The sequence below is a fragment of the Terrapene carolina genome, unplaced genomic scaffold (genome assembly GCF_002925995.2).
Source record: "Terrapene carolina triunguis isolate 2854851 unplaced genomic scaffold, T_m_triunguis-2.0 Scaffold89, whole genome shotgun sequence".
Classification (NCBI taxonomy): domain Eukaryota; kingdom Metazoa; phylum Chordata; order Testudines; family Emydidae; genus Terrapene; species Terrapene triunguis.
In genome coordinates, this window is record NW_020664440.1 from 22,088,261 (window position 1) to 22,099,477 (window position 11,217).

The window sequence follows — 11,217 nt, forward strand, 5'->3', positions numbered from 1 at the left end:
GGGGGGGGGGGGGGGGGGGGGGGGGGGGGGGGGCGCAAGGTGGAAGTTTCGCCTAGGGCGTGAAACATCCTTGCACCCGCCCTGATCTGCCCCCTTGCAAATAATGGGAGCAGATTGATGCTGAGCACTTCTGAAAATCTGGTCACTTCATTAGGTGCCTAAATGGGAGCGGAGTTCTTGAAAATCTGGCCCTTAATGCTTCATGTGAAGTGAGTTGGGGCGGGGGTGTCGCAGTCCAGTAATGGGCAGGAGTCCATACCCCCAAACCACCATCCCAACTGGCATGCATTGGTAGCCCCAGGGGAGGCCAGTGGGGGCATTGCTCATGCTCAGAGAGTGAACTCTAGTTCCAGATTGCAAAGGCCCATCCACCTCAGGGTACCCAGCTGGAAAGAGTACAGCTGCTGCTGAGTTCCCTGCAACTGCCAACCCAGGCCCCTGCGCTAGCCCGCCATTGGCTTTAATGGGGAAAAACAGTGTCACAAAACAACTTTGCCGGTGGTTGGCCAAAGCCCAGCCAGGCGCTGAGCTGCACTTGGACACATTCCCTCAGCCAGTGCAGCTCAGCCAGAACTTCGGTCCCCATTTGCTGATGTTGAGAGATTTCTCCCTCCTCAGCCCTCACAAAATGGCTCTTGGTTTCAGCAAGCAGACACCGCAAGACGCTGGAGACAAAGGAACAGCCACAGTTGGCACTGAAAGGGATGGGGCAGGTGGGAGTCCAAGGTAAGGAGATGATGTGCAAAGTAAGCCCCACAGGGACTCTGGGAACTACACTGCCTACCTAAACTACCCCCCATAATACCAGTTAGCTATGACATCCTTTGCTTCCTGCCCTAAACCACTGTGCAGTGTTCCTGTGTGCTGTTAATCAGCTGCCTCATTACACCTCAGAGGTGGCTGCATTCCTGTGTGTGTACGGTCCTTTGGGATAAAGTGTATCATATTAATTAGCATTACTGAAACCTTTCTTTCCTGGGCAAGGTGGAGAGATATAGCCTGAGATGTTGCTATGTAAACCTTTCCTTTTGTCCCCCAGGAGATACTTCAGCTCCCCATTGCTAAACCAATGGGCCCAGCAGTTCATTAAATTAAATTAATGGAGACATCCTATCTCCTAGAACTGGAAGGGACCTTGAAAAGTCATTGAGTCCAGCCCCCTGCCTTCACTAGCAGGACCAAGTACTGATTTTGCCCCAGATCCCTAAGTGGCCCCCTCAAGGATTGAACTCACAACCCTGGGTTTAGCAGGCCAATGCTCAAACCACTGAGCTATCCCTCCCCTGGATGAAAAGGGGTAAGAGTAGTGTTTAGGGCCTTCAGCAGGTGCCTACACTACCAGGTACACATACCTGTCCCCCACCTCTGTCTTCATGGAGACTTTAGTCTGGGCATGGAAGACAATCTCCCTCCCCGGATACTCCGTGCACCCAGTCCAGTCAGGGTGGGAGGTGAATCAATGGGTGTAGTGACACCAGTGCAAATACTAGTTCAGACCATAAATTAAACTGAGTTTGGAGAGGCTTGTCCTAGTCCTCATTTGTCCACAATACAAAACCCATGTGGCCCAACTCTTAGTGTCTCTGAAGGAGCAGGCCATGCACTGGAAGAGCTTGGGACACTGTGGACTGGAATCAAGGTGCACTGGCAGAGCTGTGGGAGGTCCCAGGACCGGAACAGCGAAGAGAGCTGCAGTCCAGGATTGAGGTGCATCAGCAGCGCTGTGCTTGCTCCCAGGACTGGAATAGCTCAGTCACTAAAGTGGCCAGGAGGGAACTTAGGAGCTTTCACAAGCCAGGAGAGAGGGGAGGGGAGAAAGAACCAAGGGGATGTCAACAGTGGGGTTTTACAGTAAAGTCGATGAGTCCAATTGCTGCTGCTTTTGCAGATTTAGGAAGAGAACGCAAGGCTGAGGAGCCACCAACACCTCTGGGTAAATATAGAGCCAGCCGCTTTGTCTCTCCACCTTGTGTTGAGTGGAGTAGGTGACCCCCTCACAGCACATGTCAGATCTGGGAGCATTTAAACCCAGAAACTACCCTCTATGGCTTCAGTCTGAATTGAGCAGAGCAGAGGCCGGGTCTGGTGATTTGAGCACAGAACTGAAACCAGGAACTTGTGGGTTCCACTCTCAGCTTTGACACTGCCTCCATTTGCAACCTTAGGCAAGTCACTTCCCCTCTCCGTGCCAGTTTCCCGTTTATAAAGTGGGGTGATAATATTTTTGTGCATCTCAGGGTGTGTGAGGGTAAATTAGTTAATATTTGCAGAGCCCTGTGGGCCTGATCACCGTTTGCTGCAGAACTCACTAAGGAGGGGGAGGGGGCTGTAGAGAGGAAATCTCCATAAGGTTCCTCTTGTGGAGTTACTCCCACATCATCCAGTCATGTGTGTCTGCCCCCAGCGCCTGCAGAGTGGCTCCAACTGTGCCTCCATGCTGGCTCTGGGGGCCCTGTGTCCCCTTCTGCTCCCTGGCACCATGACTGAATAGAGACATGATAAAGCCATGTTTCCAGACCTCCCCTACCCCCGGTTCCTCACAGGATCCCCATAAAAACACAGAAGGGCTCTGCCAAAAAGGTAACGCATCAGACGCTTTAGCCTTTTCACTGCCAGGCCTTGTGAGTTATTGGTCTCTATGTCGGCTGCTCCTACTGGAATCCTCTAAGAAGTCAAAGCAGACATTCCCTTGAGATTGTGCTGAGATCCACAAGCAAAGGATCCGGGACAGTGGGATCTACACCATCCCACCCATCCCACTCCAGCATCCTTTCGAGGTAAGAGCGCCAGCTGCTGGGCTGGGTCGGGTCTCACTGGATTATTGCAATAGTGCCACGCATCCAGGCTGTGCCAGGTGCCCAAAAGCACCAGGCTCACAGGGCACAGGATGGATCCTATGCACAGGGATGCTCCATACTCATAGCCCTCCCCACCTCTTCTTGTGGGAGCATTTGGTCCTTTGCCCTGGGCTGGAATCCTGCACCCTCTGCTCTATCTTTGTTGCATCTCACACTTCGTGTTCAATTGTATTTCATTAAATGAGGCCTGTGCTGGGACACCTGGCAGCTTTGCCCTCCAGAGCTCCGAGCTTCCCAGACTGGGAGCAGCACGGAGGCAGCAACGAGGTCTGTTCCTGAGGGAGGGGATTTGGGGATGCAGCCTGCTCTATGGAGAGAGTGAACCCAGGTTAGGAGCAGCATTCACGGAAGTGAGCTGCCTCCTGCCAGCCATAGCCTGTAGGGGATCTCACTGTGTCCTAGGGCCTCTGTGGAGGGATAGAGATCCCAGAGGACGTGCTTCCTTGTCTGCCTGTGATAGGAAGGTGTTGGGCTCCTGCTGCTGCTGCATAACCTGCCATCCCCTCCCACTGCAGGCGTACTGTGACATGGTGACCGATGGAGATGGCTGGACTGTGTTCCAGTGCCGGCAGGATGGTGCCCTGGACTTTAACCGCATCTGGCAAGAGTACAGGCTGGGATTTGGTAGCCTGCAGGGTGAGCCCTGGCTGGGCAACAAGCAACTGTGCAGCCTGACCTGGCTGGGTCAGCATGCCCTGTGCATGGAGCTGGAGGAGTGGTACGGCATCCAGTGCCACGCCACCTACCACAAGTTCAGGGGGGCCAGCGAGGCCAACAAGTACCAGCTGATGGCCTAGGAATGCCAAGACAAGGCTGGCAACACCCTGAGCTACAGTCACAGCTACAACCACGACCACAAGTGTTTCATCACCTGGGACAGCAATGACAACAACTACCCCCTTAGGCAACTGCAGTGCATACTATGGGGCCAGCTGGTGGTTCGACTCCTGTCTAGACGCCAACCTCAATGAGAAGTACCACCGGGGACGGTACAGTGGGGTGAACAGTGGCATCAACTGGGGCACATAGTATATTCTGACCAATAAGAGGACCAATCAGAAGTATTCATTCAAGAAGGCAAAGATGAAAACAAGGCCAGTCAGCTTTTAAATGGCATCTACAGCTGGGGCATGTGAACTCCTAGGGGGAAAGGAATTGCTGAGTTGGGAAATTAGGAGAATGGGATCAAATAGGTTAGATAAATGTCTATCAGGGATGGTCTAGACAGTATTTGGTCCTGCCATGCGGGCAGGGGACTGGACTCGATGACCTCTCGAGGTCCCTTCCAGTCCTAGAATCTATGAATCTATAAATTGGTCAAAGGGAAATGTCAGAGCTATCAGGGAAAGTTCCTACTGCTGAGACCTGCTGGACTCCATGGTCAAGGGAAATGGTGGAAACCCTGTTGCTTAAATTATTTCAAGGAGGAGATACCTTGGAGAATACAGTTCTGGGAACTTTCCCACACTAAGGCCAGGGCTTTTACAGCTCTGAAAGACAATGATGTACACAACCCTTCTGCAAGCCCAACTTCCTTGGTGCCATCCCAGTCCTTACTACCCTTCCCCCAGGCCAGGGCTGCCTTCTTATACAATTTCCCCTTCCCCCCGAGAATTCCTTTCTGTGGCTGGCCCTTTAAATTTGGCAGTAACAGACAGCTGTAATCCTAAAGGAGCCATTTTACAACTGGAGGCAGTTTGCTGCATCTCTGTCTTCCAGCTGTTGAGGATCCTGAACTCTGGGTAGGTTTGTTTTCCTCTCCTCATTTCTGGCCAAGTCTTACAAATAGATTTGGTAGGAGCCAATAGCTGTATGGGACTCTGGTGTGAAAGGAGTCGCTGATGTTTTGTGAAGTCTTTATAGCAGGGGTCGGCAACCTTTCAGAAGTGGTGTGCCGAGTCTTTTTATTCAGTCTAATTTAAGGTTTCGCGTGCCAGTAATACATTTTAATGTTTTTAGAAGGTCTCTTTGTCTAAGTCTATAATATATAACTAACCTATCGTTGTATGTAAAGTAAATAAGGTTTTTAAAATGTTGAAGAAGCTTCATTTAAAATTAAATTAAAATGCAGACACCCCCCCCCGGATCGGTGACCAGGACCCGGGCAGTGTGAGTGCCACTGAAAATCAGCTCGCGTGCCGCCTTCGGCACGCGTGCCATAGGTTGCCTACCCCTGCTTTATAGCCATGGCCTATTGTCAAAGGAGCCAAGCCACTGCTTTTCCCTGGGGCTTAGCAAAGAGGGCATTGAGCCTTGAGGATCATTCAAGACCCCTTCCTCTTGCTTGTCATAGTCTCCCTGAACTTTGAAAGTCACAGGTCTAGTGTATCCAGCTCTGTCTACCTTGAGCCTGGATATAAAGCCAAAGGGTCACTGCTCTGGATGAGACTCACTCTGTGAGGCTATGGATCAATATGTGTCTATAGTCTATGTTATACTTGAACTTAAAACCTATTTTATAGCAATAGCAGTACTTGCATTAGCAGTGAGTCAGTCTGATTCCTCCCAAGAGCTGGGGCCAGGAGCAGCAGATGGAGCTGTAAAGGTTCCTTTCTGCTCTGTGTGGGCATCAGAGGGCTCAAGAGCACTTTTCTTAAGAGTTGGGATTTCCGTGACCTGCCTAGCCAATGATTTCCCCTCTCCCCACTAATGCGCTGTGCTCCACTCTGCAGGTGGCTGTATTTTGGGTGGGTGATGTGACTTAGTTTATAAAGTGCACTGGGATTTCCTTACATCCTGACTGGGGAGTGATTTGGGTGGTAGGAAGGGAAAGAGGGTCCTGCTGTGGTCGCTTTAATCACCAGCCTGTGGAAATGAGTTGGCTCCCCCCAGGGGACTGTTAGTTACCACCACCACCCTGCAATCAGCCTGATACTCTGCAGCAGCAGCAGCAGCCATGCCTGGCTGCCTGCAGTTCTGCTCCTATTTATAGCTGCCTGTTTGCAGCCAAGCCCTCCATTAATGAGCAGAAGCTGAGGGCCGCTCAGCAGCCTCAAGTGCTGCACAGTAACCCCTTGGGCTGGAGCGGGAAAGACACAGCATGCACTGTCCCTTCTGCCCAGCTTTGATCTTTTGGACACTGATAGCTCCACTGTACAAAAACAGTTCCCTCCTGAGAAGGATCTAAGACAGCTGGGGGGAAAAGCCCAGTGTAAAGTCAGGGGGCCATGGAGTCCCTTTAGGGGTAGCCAGTCGGGCTAGTCAGTGTAGAGGCAGCACAAAGCCGATCTGCCAGAAGCCCAAGAGACAGGGCAACATTTCCAGGGAGCAGCATTACAAACCCTGTGCCTGAGGGGGGCAGCTTTCTCCATCTCAGGACCTGCCTGCATTGTATTACAGGGGAGAGTTCAGACCCCGCATACTGGCATTGGATGCCCCTCCGATCCAGTCCCTTTCACTCTGCTACCCAGTGCCACTCAAAATCTGGCACAGAATATGCCCTATCACCCTGCTTTCCTTCAAACCCTGGTTGCCTGGGGGTGTTGGATACAGAATTCTATGCTAGTAATTTTTTTTTACTGTCTGTAACCGTCCAGTGTGGAATTTTTCAACAGAGGCTCCTAATAATAGCATCTAAACTTGACTCATTGAGGTCAGGAGCTTATATGGGAGTAGAGGGGGAGGGCTGTTCACTCTCCCACTCAAGGACTAGCAGGTATAGGAAGGAAGTCAGTCCTTGTGAGATGAGATAATGTGAATTCAAGGTTTTTGTACTGGCCTGGGAGCCAGGCATCTCCTGGGTTACAAACCCAGCTCCCGCACCCTGTGTCTGTCCCCTCTCTGCAAGAGGAGGAGAAGAACTACCTGCCTTCCAGGGTCTGTGAGGAATTTTTGTAAAGATCAAGGTATTATTGTGTCATTTTTTGCACAGAAGCAATAAGGGGCCATCACACTCTATTTATGGAGTCGCCAGCTTGTATTATGATGGAAAAAGGCGCTTGATTGAGTCTGAAATATTGTTTTCCTTCCCCTGGGGGATTCTGCATTCTCAGGTCCTGCTGGAACATAAGGGCTCTCCTATTTCTCAGACAGAGCCCAGCTAACAGTGTGGGTAAGGGCAGGGGCTTCTCATGGGCACCTTTCTTTTTGAAATCAAGCTCCATGTTAGCTGGCCTGATTCCCTCTGCTAGGGGCCAGAAATTACCCCCCCCCCCACACACACACACACACACTGTGTTGCAGACGGGCAGCATGGCAGGAGGTCCAACTCAGAGCAGGCTGCTGTATTTCACACCCTTGCCTGGAGGTTGAACTGACTGGGAGGGAAGGTGGCACTGCAGATGCTTCTGTTAGATGGGCCTGGAATGTGGCCTAAGCTAGCAGCCTGTCGTGCCCCCTCCCCACCCCTCCAGGAGTCTGGCTGTGAGGAGGGGCTGAGCTGTGAGTCTCTCTATTTCCCCCCTCCCTTTACCTGTCTGGGAGAGGCAGTGCATTGCACACCACTCTGCTTGCCATGCAGCCTGAAGAGCACTCCTGTCATTGGCACTGGGTGAGTGAGTGGAGCCCTGATCAAAATCAAGGAATCTGAGAATAGGGGCTGTTGTGTTGGGTCCCAGGACTGGAATAGCTGGTGGGGGGCTGTAGGACAGGACTGAGATGCACTGGCAGAGCCGTGTGGGAAGGTGAGGACCAGAATAGCAGCTGGCGGGGCGTGGGTGCTGCTGGTCAGGACTGAGGTGTGTTAATGTGTGTGGAGTACTAGGGCTGGAATAGCAGATGGTTTGGCCCATCAGTGTTAACATGCCCTGATGGTGAGTGCCACAGAAAACCCTGAGAGAGGGTGCTCGTAAACCAGCCTGCCTGCTAGAGGAAAAGAGAGAGCTGTGGAAAAAGCTAGGGACAGGCTCTCCAGGGGTTATAAACAATAGAGACTGGAGAAACAATGCAAAAGTGATTCAGATCCCTTGCCAATGCCCTGTTTATACTGAGCCAAGGGGGCCTCATATAGCACAGGGACTGCGGCTTCCCTCTGTGCAGGTTGGGGTCAAGCTCCAGAGAAGAGATCTGACAATCCATGAGCTGACTGCTGTGCAGTCCGTTTGTCCAGGGGTTTTTGGATAGTCCGTTTGGGATACCCACAGGCTGTGGCAACACAAGGCAGGGTTATTTGTGAGATTAGGCTCCATGAGATGTGAATATACTGTAATTACAGAGATGATGAACAAGGACTTCAAAGTGAGGGGCAGTGGGGCTGGGCTGGGTTTTCTTTAGAACTCTCCCATCCATGTACTGACTGACCACCCTTCTGGATAGAAGGTGGTGCTGCAGGGCTGACCTCCTCCACTCTGCCCTACAGCCCTTCTCTGCCTATTGGTGAGGGCAATAGCTATATGTTGTCTAATTAGCACCTTGAGAAGCCAGCTGGCTTAAGTAAATTACCCTTCAGGCAGAGATAGGGTGGAGAAACCATCAGAACTAGGAAGAGAGGAGGAAACCGTCCTTTTCTGTCTCTCTCTGCTGTAGGCCTCCTGAGGCTATATCGCCTCTGTCTTTTTGCCCTTTTTGTTCTCCCTCAGGGATTTCTCCTAACTGCACCAGGAACAGAAGGTGTGGTGCTAGGGCATTCTAAATCCAGAAGCTCTTGCCCCTTTTCAAAGCAGCAGCCCAGCTCTCTGAATGCTCCCTCTGTCCCTTCCACCTGCAGGAGGCTGGGATATGTTAGGGCACATTTCAAGGAAGGGTGTATGTCAGAGAATGTCTCCCCTCCTCAGCAGAAAGCTCCTGGCCTAAGGCAGCCTTCCCTTGGTCCACAGTTGCAATATCACCTGTTTCCAAGACAGCAGAATGGGAGGGATTTTAGAGAAGGTAGAGGGGTGAATAATACTTTCTATGAAAATACTAACCCTCTGCCCTTCTCAAAGTATTTTATTTAAAAAAAAAAAAGAATTAGGACTCACCATATGTCTGTAAAGTAGATAAGGGATGTATAGGGTTTGCTGCAGCCACCTCTGGGCTGGAACACAGCAGCTATCTAACAGCACACTACATTTTAGGACCAAAAGTGTAGAAATCTCTCAACTACAGCCGCCAAGGAATTCTAGGTAGGCTGAATGGACTAGGTCACCGGGGTACTTACTGTAATGCCACAGCATCTTTATTGACTTGGACCTTAGTTTCATGTCCTACCTTTTTTCCTTCTGAGTTGGGAATGCCAGCTGAGTCGAGACCATCCTTACCCACAGGGTTTTCTTTAGAACTCTCCCATCCATGTACTGACTGACCACCCTTCATCTACTTAGCTTGGGAGTACTGATAGAATTGCAACACACAGCTGGAGACCACACCAGAACTCCTGTAAGGATATAATGTACTCTGGGCTTCTGGGGCAGACACCTTGAAGATCCATCAGCAGTTGATTGCTCCCTTGCATTTGATGGGGGGGAACAGGTCACAGATCATCACAGTAGTCCCTTCAGGCCTTATAATCTATGAATCAAAAAATTCAAACTGGACATAGCTCTTTTACCCAAGCCACTGTCACTCATTCATTCCTTCCCTCCCTAACAGGGAGCCTGTTTAAAAGCTAATTTCAGTAAAATCTGGGATTAAATCTTCAAATACCTTTAAGTATTTATCACTGTTAAACTTGGATTTGGATTCCTTCTTGGTCACCTCACTCCAAGGCCCAGGAGAACAGGGAGCAGTGTGGAGGGCAAAGATCCAGCTTTTGGGGCAGAAGGGGCTGGCTCTGGAGGGACAGGTTTTCCCTTTACACAGTGCTGTCTAGCTCCCCACATGGGAGATCTACAGAGCAATGGTGAAAGACTCGAGGGGGAACAGCACTGAACCCCCATGCAGGAAAGAGGGCCTAGAGGAACAATGCAGAATACAAGACCTGAGAGAATTATTGCAGCATCCTTAATTTGCAGCAAGGGAGATTTTGGTTAGACATTAGGAAAAACTTCCTACGTGTAAGGGGTAGTTAAGCAGTGGAACAAATTACCTGGGGAGGTTGTGGAATCTCTGTCACTGGAGGTTTAAGAACAGGCTCGACAAACACCTATCAGGGATGGTCTACATAATACTTAGTCATGCCTCAGTGCAGGTGACTAGACTAAATGACCTATCAAGGTCCCTTCCAGTCCTACAGTTCTGTGATTTCTATGATGGATCACAACTGATCTGCAGTGGCTGGTGATGGGTTGGCCTAGAGAGGAAAGGGGCATTTGTCAGTCCTGTTGTTTTATAAATATGTAGCAAGGTTTCTATTCCCCTGACTTTAAGAAGTAGACAAATGACTGCACAGAAACACATATCCAATCAGTCAGTATTGTAAATGAATAGAACTCTCTGCCTTCTGGGGCTTTCAGTATGTGTGTGCAGACAGTGTGGCACCAACCTTGAGCACTTTGGTATGGTACTGCCCAGCAAATTGTCTGCAGCCCACACTTGGGTGGCTTCCACTGCTGGCTTGTTGTCTGGAACACAGGAAACTGCACACAATAGGGTCTCAGGGTGCAACTTGTGAGCAATGCCTGCAGAAGGGAGAGACCTAGAAAGTGGGACAGGAGCTGGGGTGCGTGTAAGGTGCACGGGACATGTTTTCCATCTACAGAAGCAGGCCAGTGAGGGGAGAGAGAATATGTTTAAGGGGGACGCAGGCAATTCTCTCTCTCTATTACACACGCACGTCTGTATTCCTTTCTTAAGGGAAAGCATGTGACTAGTCACGGAATCTAAAGGCTGACAGGAAATAACATGCTTTTATAGAATCTATCTTTGCAAAGACAGTCTGGGTGCTGGTGCTAGATGAGGCCGTCGACAGGGAAAGGAACAAACTGGAGGGAGGCTCTGGAGGGCAGGAACTTGCCTTTGGGTGCTAGTATGTTAGAATTAACAGGCCAGGCAGCTGGGCTCACTGTTCCAGCTGAAACAGGCCCAATGTTGATTCTGGGCAAGTTGGAGAGCCTGGATTGAGCTGTGGGTGGGCCTGGGCCCCCTGCATGACCCCCCTGCAGCCTAGGCAAGCTGAGTTAAGTGTTTGAACCAAAACAATGGCACCACAAGAGTAGAATGGAACCAGGGTGTGTGGGGGTGCCCCATCCGTTCACACCCCAACCTCCTCGCCCACCCCTTCCATGGGCACTCGCCCTCCTCCCCCGCTGGGGCCCTGCATACATGCTAACGGGGCAGCAGGGGAAGCAGAAAAGTTTAAGGGGGCCAGGATAGGAGCTGGAACATAGCTTGGGCTGAGTTTAGTCCCCTATTGGCCAGTGGGGGGAGGAGGAGGGGCTGCCCCAAGGGAACAGGAGTACTTGTGGCACCTTAGAGACTAACAAATTTATTAGAGCATAAGCTTTCGTGGGCTACAACATCCGAAGAAGTGGGTTGTAGCCCACGAAAGCTTATGCTCTAATAA